This window comes from Trachemys scripta, chromosome 15, assembly GCF_013100865.1.
Source record: "Trachemys scripta elegans isolate TJP31775 chromosome 15, CAS_Tse_1.0, whole genome shotgun sequence".
Classification (NCBI taxonomy): Eukaryota; Metazoa; Chordata; order Testudines; family Emydidae; genus Trachemys; species Trachemys scripta.
In genome coordinates this window covers 23,744,338-23,761,190 of record NC_048312.1, presented here as the reverse complement: position 1 = coordinate 23,761,190, position 16,853 = coordinate 23,744,338, and the positions used below count along the sequence as shown (strand labels likewise).

Genomic DNA, 16,853 nt, shown 5'->3' with positions numbered 1-16,853 from the left:
TGTTAAAAGTCCGATTGGTGCGGGGCTGGCAGGCTCCCTACCCGGTTTCACGCGGCTCCGGAAGCGGTGACATGTCCCTCCAGCTCCTAGGTGTGGGGGGGCAGCCACGGGGGCTCTACGTGCTGCCCCTGCCCCAAGCACCAGCTCCGCAGCTCCCACTGGCCAGAAACCCTGGCCAATGGGAGCTGCAGGGGCGGTGCCTGCAGGCAGGGACAGTGTGCGGAGCCAGGGGGACATGCCGGCCTTCCCAGGAGCCGCCTGAGGTAAGCGCTGCCCAGAGCCTGCACCCCTCACCCGCTCCTGCATCCCAACCCCCTGCCCCGGAGGCCCCTCCCATACCCTGAACCCCTCATTTCTATCCCCACCCCAAAGCCTGCACGCCCAGCCAGAGCCCTCACTTCCTCCCACACCCCAACCCAGTGAAAATGAGCAGTGAGCGAGGGTGGGGGAGAGCGAGCGACGCAGGGAGGGGGATGGAGTGAGTGAAGGGCAGGGCCTCAGAGAAGAGGCAGGAAAGGGCATGGCAAGGGTGTTGGGTTTTCGGCAATTAGAAAGTTGGCAGCCCTAGTGAGGGCCCAAAGCTGTGAGTCCGGAATCGCCGGGTTCATGCCACGTAGCCGTGAGCACGTCCCTCTCTCCAGGCCTCAGCCAGTAAAGTAATACTTACCTACCTCGCAGGGATGCTGAGATGCTCTGAGCAACTCAGATGAAGAGTATTCTAGGGGCCAGATCCTCAGCGGGGGCCTTAATCGGCGTAGCGCCAACGACTTCAGTGCAGCGACACTGATTTACCCCAAACCAGGATTTGGCCCTGGGAGTGCAAAGGGCTCTTATTTTCATAAATGCCATTTTCTCATCAGTAAATCATATTATACAAACGAGCCTCCCTCCCTCCCTCAGTTCTTTATTAATCGAACACGTGAGCAATTATAGCTACGGTCCCAGAGTTAAATTAAAACCTCCGCTTTATCATCTACGATTGATTTCAGCTAACTTTCAGCTGGCCTCAATTAAATCCCGCTATGGTAGGGAGAGGGGGGGAAAAGAAGCAGAAGGATGGTTGAAGTATTTAATTACCTTCTATAATGTGCTCGTTGCAAAATTTATTAAATTGTAGCAGGGTTTTTAACCTCCTAACAAAACGATGAGAGACCTACATGATTCACAGGTAATTATTTTCATTACAGGGATGATCTATGAAGGATCTGAGATGTTCACAATAGACCCACTGTTTGCAGGAGAGAAGGCAACCAGAGTGGGAAGGCAGAAGGGCACAGGAAAACTTTACATTGTAGCCAGAAACAACCTGAAGGATTTCAGGTACCTCTGAGATAATTGCAGACTCTCCCCTCTAATCTGGAGGAGAGACGTAGATGTGGAGAGATGTCCGTTTCTCCTTTTCCTGGCCTGAGGCTATGGCAGAGGGGGGGAAAGGATTGAGATGGGGGGAAATACATGGAAACAAAAAAGGAGGGGAAAAAGAGGGAGGCATTAGAAAAGGAGAGAAGGCAATGACTGTCAGGAGAGGCCATGAGGGTCATCCATCTGACAATCCACCCCAAAGGGGGGCTCCCAACAAGAAAGGTTGGGGTCCACTGCAGTACCCCATTAATGCCAGATGATGGAGTGCTGCAGGGCCAGTGCCCTGGCAAAACTGAACAAGATCCCTAACAACGCCATCTCCGACGTGAAAAAGAGACATTCCACTCAGCTGAGCCCTCCACAATGCTGGTTCAGAATAGCCTGGTTTCTTGCCCACCTGTTTGGTAACTAATCATAACGTCACCACTCCCACCCCCAAAACAGCTAGAAACGGGCTGTGCAGCTGTAGGCCAGGCAAGGATTATTTCTCACCGGAGGTGGCAAAGCAAGGAAGACAGCGCTCAGCGGAAGCGACTAGCTGGTACAATGCATCTGAAGAAGTGAGGTTCTTACCCACGAAAGCTTATGCTCCCAATACTTCTGTTAGTCTCAAAGGTGCCACAGGACCCTCTGTTGCTTTTTAGCTGGTACAATGACACCGAATGGCTCTCCACTGATGATGCTGAATGTTCATCTCTGTTTGGACATGAGCTGACACCTGCTTGCCAGCAACGCTCCTGCCCACAGGCTGTGACAGCTCTGCTCACACAGGGCAGTGCTACCGCTCTCACACATTGTGTATTTATATTTAGGGAGGGCAACACTGAATCAGAATCCACCCTCAGAAACTACCTGGATATTTAACATGAACACCGAGGGGCTGAACTAAATATCCCTCAGAGCAGCAACTCAGCAGTTCCGTTTGCTGCAGCTATGTCACAGCGCCAGGGCCCACTCACAAACCTTTCACAGTTTGCAGGGCCCCCACCTGCTGCAGCCAGAGGGAATGTGGGGGAACAACGGGAGCTGCTGGATGGGGAGCGGCTCTGAAGATCCGGCCACTTCCTGTAGGTGCCTAAGTGGGAGCAGAGCTATCTAAAGCCTCTGTCAACTCCCCTGCCTGCAGAATGGGGATAATCATACTGCCCTCGCAGCACGCCTGGGAAGATTAACCTCTGACGACGGTGCTCTCCAAGGACCAAGTACTAACGCAGCCAAGGTCACATGCAGTTTGAACGCACTACAGGCCCGATATTACACAGGAGGGACTTCATTCCAGCAAGCTCAGTGGGACCGCTCATTTACATCTGCTGACGTACCTGAGGGACTGGGACCCGAGGGTATGGGTTGACTGTGACCAAGGCCCTGTCACTCATTCCCTAGGTCCCAGGGGTCTGCACCATTCCCACTGCCCTGAGTCAGGAAAAGGCCAGCTAGGGTACTAGAATCAATCAACCAGTTCCCCGCAGATACATGTCTTAGGGCAGAAGGGCCCTTGGTTATAACAAATAAATAGGCTGTTAAGCAAGCTGCATCCTTTCAAGTAATGGGACCACCATGGTGGCCTCCAGCCCAGTTACTGGACCATAGGAGACACAACCAGGCAAACGCCACTCCCAGAAGCACAGGACAGACAGATCGTAACGCCATCTAAAACAGAAAATACACAAAACCCATTACAGTCTCCAGATTCCACCCCTGGCAGGTCCCTTTGATGCCCCAAAGTCCTAATGATTCACCCCATTAACCCCAGCAGGATGAGGCACCCCAACTTCCATATGACCGGGGCAACTTGCCTGTAGCGCCCAGCACTAGGCACTGTTACGGCAACAAGCGAAGCTCAGTACTCCCCCACCCCAGCCCTGTCCTCACTGTCCAGGACTGAGCCAGCTCCAGTCATGGAGAAGGGGGAGCCTGATGGCCAAGGATCACTCAAGGGTCCATCGTGCAAGGAAACGGAAGCTACTGGGAGTGGAATTCTCTGGGGTGGAGAGAAAGCAGGCTGGAGAGGAAAGAGCTCAAATTAGTTTGCTTTACCCTAAAGCACGCGCACACAGTACAAGGGAATTGGTCACTGGGCTACCATTGTGCTGTGGCCCTTGAATACCATCACCCTCTGTACCTGCAGGCTACCTTCGGCCGCCCCAACTTTTCTAGGCTTGGAATTAAGGAGCCTTGTGGTTTCAGAGACTGTATCAATGGAAAGAGGCATTAGCACAGATTAGCTCTCCCCTCACCTTCTGCTAAATAAATGCAGTGGGGGAAGCTAAGCGCAAGAGACACCAATCCCTCTGTGAGAACACCTGAGATTGGGCCGTGCAAAAATCCACATTCAAATTAAAATCCAGATCGGGTTCACAGATTGGTCTGCGTTCTTTACCAGGATGAATCCCAATACCCCAAACATCCTGAACACTGGGCAAGTTCAGACCCAAATTGCAAACCTTCTTGTTCAATATGCGGGATGCAAAGTTGAGATCTGGGTCCTGTGTTAGGGCCCAGGTTTCTTTCAGGTGTGTCTCTAGTAAGTGCATTGATGGAGTGTGTTTGTTCATTCAATATTCGATCTGGGCATGGAATCAGGAGCCAAGTTTCCTGAGTTCCGTTCATGGGTGTCACCAGTTTGCTGCGGGACCTTTGGCAAGCCCCTTAACCTCGGTCCCCCGATTTCCCCCTCTGTTAAATAGCACACTACTACTTACCTACTTCGCAGGGGGGCCAAGGACCACATAACGCTCGTCAAGCTGGGAAGGTAAAGTGTGTCCACCCTCACAGTCCACAGCCAATGTATGTGGGTGCCAGTGGAATGGCAGCTGCTCCCAGCACCATCATTAAGGAGCTACACCGTGAAATACCCAAGGCCAGTCCCAGAGCTGCTTGTCTCTAACCCTGCTCAGGGGAAGGTTTTTTAATGACATGTCAGGCACTTTTCTGAGTACACTGGTTTCGTGCTTGCTGAAGTTCCATTCACTGACTGGCTTTAAACATTTACCAGTAAATGCAGCTCGGCCCAGCAGCACAGAGATGATTAGACTGAATACTCTCTCCATGATACCAACCTTCTGCCCTTACACAGCACCTGCCGTGTTAGGATCACAAAGCATCAATTAAGGCCTAGTCTACTCTCAAAACGTAGGTGAATATAGCGATGGGGCTCAGGAGCGTGAAAAATCCACACCCCTCTGTGCCGTCACTATGCCTGGTGTGGACACAGCTAGGTCGACGGAAGTATGCTTCTGTCAACCTAGCCACCGTTGCTCAGAGACGTGGGGTCCCTATGCCTATAACCCCTTCTGCCACTGTAGTCTGCGTCCACGCTACGGGGTTATAGTGGCATAGCTACAGCACCGTAGCTGTGTCGCTTTAGTGCCCGTAGCGTGGACACTGCCAAAGCATCAGCCCCACCAGGAAGGTACTGTGATGGGTTCAGTCACAGAGACCCCCTTGGGACTGTCACCTGACGTGCTGAATTTACCTCTGAGCCCATTTTCTCTGCCAGTTTGGGCCTCCAGTATCCTGCCTTGTTGAGCCAGACACATAAGCCTGCTGCAACACAGACCCAGGATCTGAACCATGCCCCCAAAGCTGCAGACTTAACTGAAAACAGCTCAGCAAGTGCTCCTGTCCAGCACCCCGACACCCAGCTCCCAATGGGATCCAAACCCCAAATAAATCCGTTTTACTCTGTATAAAGCTTATACGGGGTAAACTCATAAACTGTCCGCCCTCTGTAACACTGATAGAGATATGCACAGCTGTTTGCCTCCCCAGGTATTAATCACTTACTCTGGATCAATTAATAAACAAAAGTGATTTTATTAAGTATAAAAAGTAGGATTTAAATGGTTCCAAGTAATAACAGACAAAACAAAGTAAGTTACCAAGCAAAATAAAACAAAACACGCAAGTTTAAGCCTAATACATTAAGAACCTGTTTACAAGTAAAATCTCACCCTCAGAGATGTTCCAATAAACTTCTTTCACAGATTAGACTCCTTCCTAGTCTGGGCCCAATCCTGTCCCCTGGTCCCCCTTGTTAGTTCCAGCTCAGGTGGTAACTTGGGGATTTCTCATGACTGGCAGCCCCATTTGTTCTGTTCCACCCCCTTTTATAGCTTTGGCACAAGGCAGGAATCCTTTGTCTCTCTGGGTCCCCACCCCTCCTGGTAAAGGAAAAAGCACCATGTTTAGGATGACCAGACAGCAAATGTGAAAAATTGGGACAGGGGGTGGGGGGTAATAGGAGCCTATATAAGAAAAAGACTCAAAAATCAGGACTGTCCCTATAAAATCGGGACATCTGGTCCCCCTAACCACATTAAAGATGGATTCCAGTATCATGTGACATGTTCACATGCCCTGTGAGACTTCATTACCCACTTGCTGGCACACACTTATAGAGGAAGGCTTACAAGTAAACAGGGCGATTTACAACCAATTGTCCTAGTTAATGGGAGCTATCCAGATTCCAAACCACCATTAATGGCCCACACTTTGCATAATTACAATAGGACCTCAGAGTTACATTTCATATTCCTAATTTTAGATACAAGAATGATACATTTCTACAAATAGGAGGAACACACTCAGTAGATTATAAACTTTGTAATGATACCTTACAAGAGACCTTTTGCATGAAGCATATTCCAGTTCCATTATATTTACACTCATTAGCATATTTCCATAAACATATGGAGTGCAACATCACAGATACTACCTCCCTCCCGACTCCCAATGTCTTGCTTTAACCACTAGCCCACACTATCCCTCTAAAGCACATACTAATTGGAAGGGAGCCTTCTATCGCTGGCTCAAGCTCGAGGCAGGGATGAGATGAGAGCAGACAGAGGGCACGGCTGCCCATGAGTTTTCCTGAAAGAGGAGAAAGCGAGCCACCTCTGCTCCGTCACTTTCAATTGCCAAGGCTATCATATTGAGGGGTGCCGGCACAAACAAGCACCACGCTGACAGGCGGGGGTTCTGACAGCTGCTGCCGGCGCGCTGAAGTTCAGCTCGCAAAGCCAAAAAGAGAAGAAAAAAAGCGCTTGGGTCTTTGACCCCTGTGAGAGGGAAGGCCAATATTAACACAGCAAAGCTCCTTGCAGCTGTCAGAAGCAATGCACAGCGTCACTCCATCAGCATGCAGCCCCCACTAACGAGGGGAAGGAGCGGGGAGAAGAGTCCTCGGCTAAGGCGCAGCTTGGGAAGAGCAGAAATGCTGCGCGTTCGCTATGAAACACCAGGGAATTGGGATCAGAGAGGAGATGCCCCTGCTCCCTGAAGTCTGATATCGTTCCCCTCTGGTCCGTCCGGCCCTCTTTTGCCTGCTGTTTGCTGAGCCCCCTTAATAAACCTTCACTGCCCTTTGGCCACTGACGTAGTTTGACCTCCCCTTGCTGGACCGTGCATCACATATACATTTATTGCCTGGAACCTAGTTTATATTATATGGCTCTTCAATCAGAGCAACTTTAGTCAGTGCGGGAGGGCGTGGGGGTTCATTTGTTATTCGCTATCAGCCAGCAAGGCTGTATTTAACCAGCATGGCGGTAACTGCCCACCGAAGAACCAAGGGTCGCTCTCTTCATGCAGAGCTGCTCGGTGGGATGCATTCCTGAGCGGGTTTAGGAGCCGCTGAGGACGGGCGGGTGTTTGAAACGCTGCCCCAGTAATAGAAGCCTGTCCCAGTGAGTCTAAGCTCTGCACAGCACATTCATGGTCAATAGGCTCTCAGCGGTTGGCTTTGGGCAGCAGAAGCTCACCTAGGAGAGGCAGGATGGGCCAGTGCAGGGGGCCTTCTACTGGAGCAGCTAGGTTGTGAATCAAAGCCCCTCTTCAAAGAGGACAGGGGCTGGTGGTTGTGGGCTCCTTGGCTGTCTGAAGAGGCGTTTCACCGCATCCCTGCCTGTTCTTTTGCCCCATCACCATCCCCTCTTGGCTCACGGCATCCAAAGGGGCCCAGAGAAAAGGGGTAAGTCAGCTCACTTGGCATATGGAGATTCCTCGCTCACACTCTAAGCCGACTGCCCCCAGCTCCTGACAGAGAGGCATGTCAGGGGCAGAGCCAGGGGAGGCCCTGTCTGGAGCCCCTCTGAGCTCCAGCTGTGCTCTTCTGCTCTGGTGGCACCGTGAGGGGATGTTAAAGTTCAGCATGAGCTAGGGACCAGGCTGGGGGCAGCAATCGTGGTGTACACCTTTCTCTCCTCCTCCCCCACCATGCTCAGCTCAGAACTGGGGCCAACGTGTAGAACTCGGTTCCAAAACCGGCTACAGCTCCATAAATGCGACTTCTCCTGCTCTCCTCCCAAGGAACCACCCAGTTCTCCTAGCAGGCTCTGGTCGGGCCCAGATTTGGGCATAAGCAAATCAAGCCACTGCATGGTCCCTCACCCAAGCCATAAAACCTGCCCCGCCTGCCTCACTAGCCTCGGGGAGCGGAGAGGGGCAACTCGCAACCCAGCACCCCACCTCCTCCAGCAGCATGGCTACGGAGGGAGGCAATTCCCGGCCCATTCCCGCCTCGCCGTTCAGCTGCTCAGGGTAGTTATGGATCGTGCGGGCTGCAGGCGGCAAAACAGAACAATCAGGGCGAGGCTAAGAAGAGGGAGAAGGAAGGTTCCTGGGAAGCGATTTCCCTGAAAATAGGCCACCAGCGATTCATTAAGGGGAGAAATTATACAAAAGTCTCCGATTACGGCCTGGAAGATGGAGCTGCAGTGCAGAGCTCAAAGGTGATAGGCAGGGCTGGATCCCTGTCTGGGGAGCACATGCGCCCTAATGCCTACTATGCGCTGTTTATAGGCAGAGGATACTGATACCATAACAGGCCATCTATTCGAGTGCCAGCTCCCTTCTTAGCCCCCGTGCCTCCAATTAACCTGGGGCAGAGCTGTCTAGAAACAACATCACTCCCCGGGAGCCTGATTCACATGTGATCTCCTCTCACATCGTCACCCCCCACTTTGCTGTGTGCGCCCCCATCAGACGAGCTGCTGAGCCAGGCTACGCAGCGGGAAGGGACTGCCATGCAGTGTGCGCCCGGGATGGGGTTCTGGCGCTTAGGCAGTTAAATCATAAATCCCACGAAGACATTGCAAGAGAGGAAACCAATCTGCGAGCTGGGAAGCACCCCAACTGGAATGGGGGCCGATGGATTTTGAGAGGCCAGAGTGGACTCAACAGTCCAGGTGCGCTGGAGCGTCTGCCGAGTTCTCCTCCATGCAAGGGGTGTCTCCGAATAGACAGCTGGCAAAGGTCGCGGCTTTTGGTTTGTCTAGCACAGTTTATCCTTGAATCAACAGACTTCACTTGACGGGGATCAAATGCACTCAAAGCCTGGGAACTGCGGGGAGGAAAATTAGCAGGCTGGCAGATGCAGAGGTGACAGCCGCGCTGGCATGGCTGTGACAGGAGACACAACAGACGGAACCTGTGAGCCCCAGCAATCCGCCGGTGACAGGCAGATGTGACAAGTTCAGGCGCCAGAATGGCACTTGTGCTCTTTTAAGGTGATCGGGGCAAAGCAGGTGACACAGACTATGCAAAGTAAGTGCCTCGGCTGTGATGCATTCATTGTACAACACGGCATCCTCGCTTCCTGCTCCGGAGACCATGCCCACAGCAGGCCGCTCCACGGTGCCACTGTGTGGCTGTTAAACTCAATGTACAGCAGGGCCCCGAGTCATCCCTGCACTGGCCCAGGTGGCTCGTGCCTCACTCATCCTGGGTTCAGCCCACCGTGCCGGGTGGAGCAGCCCCGAGGCTGCCCCAGCTTGTGCCCCAGTTATACCTTTTCTCTGGGGGTCACCGTGCTATTGCAGAATAACCAGGCTTAGGAACACCTGTCCCTAGCATATCTCCCGGCACGCCACCTGTCCTGCGTGCTCCTTCCGGAGGTATGGCACAAGGCCAGCTAGGCCAGCTGTGTACATGCCAGGGAGGCCACTGGGAGGGGCTTGCAGCTGGTGTGCAGAACTCCCCCTCACACTGCTAGTCTTTGTTGATGTACAGCTTGCTCCAAAGAGTGGCTCTGCAAAAGTGACATTGGAAGGGTCCCCGTTTATCATCTCTCAGGTTCTCCACGGCAAACCACCTTTGTTTCCCAGTAGGAACATAGCTTTCCAGTTGCCAGTCCTGCAAACTCACCCTGGTCTTGGAGAAACAAGCTGGGCTCCTCCTTTCTCACACGTCGCAGGCAACAAGGCTGCGTCAGGGTAAACCAGGGTCTCAGCAACACCTGTCCAGCCCTGCTGCCTTCCAGTTAGCCCCTGCGTGACCCCCACTGCCTCGGGTGGGTGGTGCTGGGGGCAGCTTACCAACCAATCCCGCCGCGAATGCTCAAGGATTAGAATCCTCCTTCCCTAGCTGGATCAGCTCTCCCAGGCTAGCTGGAGTAAAACACAGTAAAACGTGCGGTTTCGTTGCTAAAGGCAGCTGGCCGGACTCCGACCCCCACGGGGAGCTGAAGGTGCTAGTTTTACAGAGTGGCCACTCACAGCAGACCCGCCCTTTCAGTGCTAATACCGTCCCCAGCGCTGTGCAAGGCACAGAGGGGACAGAGACCCAAATTCCCGGCTGGCGTCATTCCATCAACTTCCAGCTTCAGATCGGGGGGAATAATAGTCCGAGGCAGGGCTGAGTCATGGCCAGTGTGTTTAATGAGCAGGGCGAGGTGGAAAGGAACGGCCCCTGACTCCGCCTTCCCTGGGGACATGCACCTTCGCTGGCCAGACAGCCGCCACACTGCCAAAGCTCCTCCGTCCCACTGGGTAGCTGCTGCTGCCACTATCACTAGGGTTGGCCCTTTGCAGTTCCTACTAACGAGAATCCTCCTCCAGATCCAGCTGCAAAGTAAGGCCACTGTCTCCAGGGGAGCGCCCTGAAGGGTCTCTCTCAGCAATGGAAGAGGAGCAGCGTGGGTGGGATCACAGGGGAATAGCAGGATGCGGGAGCGAGGCCTCCGGGTGGAGTGTGGGCAGGGCTATGGCCTGGCTGTTGGGGGAGGCTTAGTCTCCCCTGGCCTATTATACCCACCACCCATGCCAAAGTGTATGGAATCCAGGTCCCCCTTAGACCCTTGCGGGTTATCTGTTTGGTGTTTTTCTCCAGAGGTTTGGCTTTATATATAGTCCTCTTCCAGTAACAGCAGCAGCTGCCCCTGAAATCACTTGTGTATCTATTGTGATTGCATTCTGGCATAAGATTCCCCTTATTCATTCCCTGGCACCTCTCTGGATGCCCAGGGAATTTGTATGAATTTGTTATCCATCATGGTGACAGCCAGATAAACAAACCCTCCTCTGACTACTACAATAAACAATGCGAGTCTATTTTAAAATTATGAATGGGACGGATAACATTGATGGAAGTAAACTCTTCACACTTGGAAATGAGCCCTGGAATGAATCATCTCGAAGCTGGGAAACGACACGACTCTGCACTTTGGCAACACCTTTATCTCGGTCCCATGAATTACACCTCCGACCCCCTGGCAGTGGGGAAGGCGCTCACCTGCCGTTTACAGCTAGGAGACCTTGAGGCAGAGAGAGGATGAGGCATTTGCTCAAGGTCACACAGCAAGCCCGCTGACAGAGCTCAGAATAGAACCCAGGAGTCCTGGTTCCCAGCCCCTTATTTGAACCAATGGATGACAGTGAAGGTGGAGTGAAACGTTAGAGTAACTGACACGTATGGTGAGCCAAGGGCAAAGAGCCAGTTGCGTTCTCCTGGCTCTCTGCAGCATTTGACACTTTCAGCCAGTAAACGCTAACCTGCTCGTCTCAGACCGGACAGCAACAAAGAGAGACGGTTCTGCGCATTGATCACCCCCAGCACCCGGGGGTGACAGGCAATGCACCTCTAGAATGCTCCGCGCTACAGGGATCCACACAGCTCCCTTTTCTCCTGAGACGCCACGCCTCCACCCTTCAAATCCTATTCCACATTGACATCAGGCTCCAGGGTGCAGAGGATGGAGACGGTGCAAAGGAGTGTGGCTTGAAATGCCAGCAACAGGTACAAGACACCCATTGCAAAGGCAAACACCATTCCCCACTTATCCCCACTGCAAGGTCAACCTCTGGCTTAAGAGCAGCTGTCTGAAGCTGAACTAAAGCCAGACTGAAGTGATGCTCATGGGCAGAGGGAAACAAAAGAACTGGCCAATGCCTTACCCTCACGTACGAGGGCACCTGTCATAGTGGTTCACAGACTCGGGCTCCTCGAGGACTTCTCTTCGCTACTATACACCCAAATGGCTAAACCAAGCCTCCTCTGTCTGGCCAGGACAGACTTAGCCATGGTGATCCATGCATTGGTGGCCGGGCTTGTCCTCCGGGCTTGCAAATGAAACCGCAGACTAAGGAAACTCCAACTGGTGCAGAACCCAGCAGCTCACCTACCAGCCAAGGTGGATCAATGACAACATCACTCAAGTGCTCTAATTATTTCTGGCTACCCAATCGAGTATGGAATCAGGTAAATTAAGTATGCACCTGAACAGCTTCACTTTTTGCACAGCTCTAGAGCCGTCAGGACTGTGCTACACTTTACAAATTGTGAATTCATCTTCCCAGCACCCTCCCCTCCCTGTATGGTAGATAATTATCCCCATTTTATAGACTGGGAACCCAGGAACTAGATCCCCACTCATCTGTCCTCTAGGCTTGGGAATCCATCAATAAAAGACAAGCAATTTGCAAAGTGATCCAGAAATTACACCCATAGACCCAGGGCGGGAGGTTCGTACTTTGAAAACAACATTTTTTAGCTTATTCTCACATCTGCGTTCGCCAAGCAGATTTATACTGGTGGTAGGCCGAGGCAACTCCCGCCAGCAAATCACACAGACGACTGATGCAAACGAAAAACGTTGCAAAACTTTGTGAATACACAAGAGAATGGAAATAAGAATATTGACCTAAAAGTCAGCGGGAAAGGCATTTAGCTACAAGAAGTGCCTTTGTTTTATTGTTTCACACATACCCAACACTTAACCTACTGAATTCCAGTTCGGTAATGAGCAGAAATTATGCCAACTAAGCCCATCGCAGATATCTTGTCTCCTCAAGGATGGTGTTCAGAGAAGGTCAAAGAGCTAATCATCCAGAGGGAAAGATGTTCCTAATTACCTCTTCAGGCAGGCCCTTAAAATAAATTGCCAGATTGATGGTAGAGAAAAGCAAATATCCTACAGCGAGATATGGACAAACCGGAGGAGATGCCGAGAACAGCAGCAGGACCCACTGGGGTTGGAGAGCTCAGTTTCTGAAGAAAGATTTAAGGGAACTAGACACGTACACAGTCTAACTTGGCTAAGCGACGGTTAAGGGGAGGATGGCAAAGTAAACATCCACGGTATCTGGAGGGCGTGAACTCCCTTAGTGAGATGCCTCTTGGACTGCTTTTTAATCCTGCTTTGAGGATGCCACAGGCATCTTGACTCAGATTCTCAGCTGTGGGTGAGGACTGCAGACTGCCCGCTCCAGGTGCACAGGTGACTACGCCGAGGGGTACATCTACACTGCAGCTGGACGGGTGATTTCCAGCACGGGTAGATGTACATGCGCTAGCTTCGACTGACCCAGCGCACTAAAAAGAGCCGGGTAGCTGCAGCAGCGTGGGCGGCAGCATGGACTAACCACCTGAGTGTGATCCCGTCCGAGGCTCCGGATAGGTACTCAGCCGGCTAGCCCACACTGCCTCAGCAACACTGCTAGCTCAATCAAAGCCTGAGCTGGACATTACACCTTCAGATGCAGACCTACTTTGAACGTCTGTAAGGCACTCAGACACTCTGAGCCATAGTAATGTCGAGACAGACAGAGAGCAGCGGCAGCATCTCACTCTATGGCATCATTTTTGACGCAGAATTAAAGCTTAAAGGCTTTGACCTACCACCTGGGTTTTCAAATGCAAAACACTGAAAACGTTAACATCTGCATCAGTTTCTAGACAGATACCAGGCTCTGTACAGGTTTGCTTTGCTTTATACCACGGTAGAGGCAGCATTTATTGTATTATACTTTATTGGAGTTTACGGCTCGACAGCAGTGAAATTTAATCTCAACCTTTACGAATTTGCTCATCAAAAGCATCTGAGGTGCACAAGGCAAAGCTATTTTGAGACTCTCTCTTCGAGAGGAAAACAGAAGTCACTTTATAATAATGGCATCTCATTGTTACAGCGTGACAGTCCTATTTATATAGCAGGCATGTCATGTTCAGTCACTTTACTGGTTTAAATACTTACATTATGATCCCCCCCCACCCAATTCTCAGCCTCTCAGGGTCAATTAGACTTAATCAGCCAAAGCTGTATTCTTTCTTCTCTGCACAACGTTGCCAGAATAGGAAATCCTCCAGATTCAGGACTTGATGTTTGCCAGCGTGGCTTTGTAGTGCTGATGCATGGAGCAGACAGACAGCGGACCCTCGTTAATGATGTTGTAGCGTTCGGCTTTTCCAAAGAGGCGCTTGCCTTGGCAGGAGATGCCTGCCAGGGAAGAGAGACGCTCGACTCTACTGTCAGTTGCCACCTGACGGGCAACCCCTGAATCAACTGGACCAGACTGCGGCTCCACGGTTACCGCGGGCGTCACATTACTGCGCCTCATTCGCGTCAGTGGAGTTACTCCAGCTTTACACCCACCGAGGTGAGCGCAGAACCGGACCGCCTCATCACCAGTGTGGTCGCACGAGGGGAGTGACGGAGAGCAGGATCCGGTGTGCTGTGTGCGCACACATGTACAGCTAGAACTGAAACCAGAACTGGCCACTAACCATGGGGCCTTTCCGATACGTCTACACAGCAATTAAACACCCACTGCCGCCCCAACCTAGGCTTGCTGGGCTGTAAAATTGCTGTGTAGACGTTCAGGCTTTGGGTGGAGCCCGAGCTCTGGGACCCCACGAGGTTGGAGGGTCCCAGGGCCCGAGCCTGAATGTCTACACTGCAATTTTTAGGCCCACAGCCTGAACCCTGCATGTCTCAGTCAGCTGACCCGGCCGGCCACGACTGAGCTGTGACTCTTTTATTCCATTGCAGATGTACCCTTAGTCCGTCTTCCGACACCTACACTTGGAGCTGGGGCTGCAGTTCCCAGCTCGTGCAGACACACTCCGGCTAGCTCTGATCCAGCTAGTGCGCTAAAACTAGTAGCGTAGCCGCGGTAGCATGGGCACCAACACGGACTAGCCCCCCCAAGGATGCACCTGTGGGCTCTGGGCGGGTTTGTCCTCGGGACAGCTCCCCTGTGCCTCCACTGCTGCTACCTATGCTACCGCGGCTCCGTTCCTATTTATACTCATGCGAGCAAGTATGTGCCCATGCGGGTGGGAATCACGCCCCTACCTCGTAGTGCGGACGCAGCCCTGGTTTGCAGTGTACTTAGGCACATGCCAAAATGTCTGCTCCTCAGGAGGTGAGGGAAGAGGCATCAGGGAATTTCACAGCAATCAAAGTACCGGTAAACAAGACATGTCTAATACACAAGGAGCACAATAGGCATCTCGGCACCTGCAACTCACACAGAAACGACTTCTTGACGAAACAAACCTGGACGCAAGGAGAGTATTTTTAGCCATTGTACGGATAGGGAGACAGCACCACAAACGAGGCAAGTGATTTGCCACGAATCACACAATGAGTCAGTGGCAGAGCCGGCGACAGATCCCAAGGGTCCTGACCCACAAGAATATGTAGCTGGCGCAACAGCCAAAGGAAAGCCTGACGCAGAGCGCTTGATTCTGCTCAACTGAGAGGCCTGGACAGTCCTCCAAGAGCGAAGAAGAGGGGGGAGTTATGAGTGCCGATTTAATGCAGCTCTGACACACTCTCCTCTGGTATAAATACACCTTTCCTTAAACAACTACAGCCCAGAAGGATCCTAGTACCAGGGCTGCAGGCTGCTGGGGATTTGGCTGCATCCCCGGGCCGGAGCAGTGTGTTTGCCAATGGGAGTCTCACACCACAGGCAAAGGGCTGCCTCCGGTACATCATTCGGACCTGCCCAAAGCCTTCAGTTCTAGCCTGGCCTGAGGACCGGCCAAGCCAGCAATACACCCGACTCATTCTGAGCTGACAGGAGGGGATGAGGAGGCTCCTGTGCCAGGGGATGACGATAACGTCTCTAAAGAAACCAGAGGGCCCAGGGTAAAAAGGGCAGAACTAGCACCAAGGGGGATTGGTGCTGGGTGCGGTCAGTCTGAGGCGTTGAGTGTGAGGCCAGTCAAAAGGCAGAGATCTCAATGTTCAGCAGTTCAGAGAGGGCAGGACTCATCCAGGGGGTGTGTCAATGCCCATGACCACATCTCTCCAGGATGTTCTGTGAGGCCCAGACCCTGCCCCTCAGTCCCAGGCTGGGGCAGGGACAGTGGTGGGTCAGCATTGTTACCCCACGAGAGACCCTGCTTCCCCAGCTCCTCCAGTCGCTGGGACCGGTCGCTATTGGAGATGGGCCTGGGGCACAGAACGCTGATCCCAGGCTGGATTTCGACCCTTTCCCCAAAGATTGGGGGTGCTGGGATTGGTCTTGGTCCATCCTTAACAGAGCCAGCAATGCCGATAGCACAGGGGACAGGGCCTGCCAGCAAAGCACATCACCTCCTAGTGGGCATGTGCAGCGAGTCTTGTGAAGGTGGCTTCCCATTCCCCAGCTCCCCTGGGCTCAGCAGGAGGCCGAGAGAGGGCAAAGAGACATCAAAGCCTCCCAGATCCCACCCGGAGCAATCTCACTAATGGGGCTGAGTCAGAAAGTTCAGATCCAGATTTCAACCCACCCACCCGCAATGTGTGGGTGTGTCTGGATCTGGAGAGCCACAGACCGAAGGAGTCTCTGAAAACAAGTTGAGTGGGGCAGCTTGAGAGAGCGTGCGAGAGATCTGGGGAATGACCCTGGGAGATAAATCTACACCTCAGAGCCAAGAAAAGAGCTCAAGGGAGGGGGGGGACCAGTGCCAAAGTAGCTTGACCAGGTGAGACTGTGAAGCTAGAGAAGTCTTCACACGCTGGGAGAGGAGGAAAAGGAGCAATGGACTGAAGCCAAATAGGGTAGGGTTGGCCTGACACATTAAGGGAAACTTATTAGCATAATCCATCTGTATCCCGGTTATGATGCCCAAGCATCTTGGCTAAAGGTTACTATTTTTTGGTCACTAAAGCCACTGGTTGTCTTCAGCTGGCTAAAGCTCTTTGTTGTCTGCATGAAAATCCTGACAGACTCCGGGTGCAAAAGGGGAAGACCTGAACTCAGATTGATGGGAGCTGCCTGGACAAATAGGCCCCAAGTGAGTATTGGGGGAGACAGAGGTTGAAACGCAGCAGCTTCATTGCTCAAGAGCAGTTCAGGGGGTGTCACAGTGAAGGTGGCAGAATATTTGCCTTGATGTCCCTCGATAGGTGGCAGGCGGGGGGGGGGGGGGAGGAGCACAGACAGTGCTCCCAGAACAGTGTATTGTTTCTGTTACTGAAACTTCTTTTCCCAGGCCTCACA

At 52.4% G+C, this 16,853-nt stretch overlaps 1 protein-coding gene across 1 annotated transcript in view; it reads right to left on the bottom strand.

Moving 5' to 3' along the window:
• KSR2 (kinase suppressor of ras 2) overlaps positions 1–16,853 on the bottom strand; it is a 288,408-nt gene that overhangs the window by 126,965 nt on the left and 144,590 nt on the right. The window lies entirely within an intron of this gene.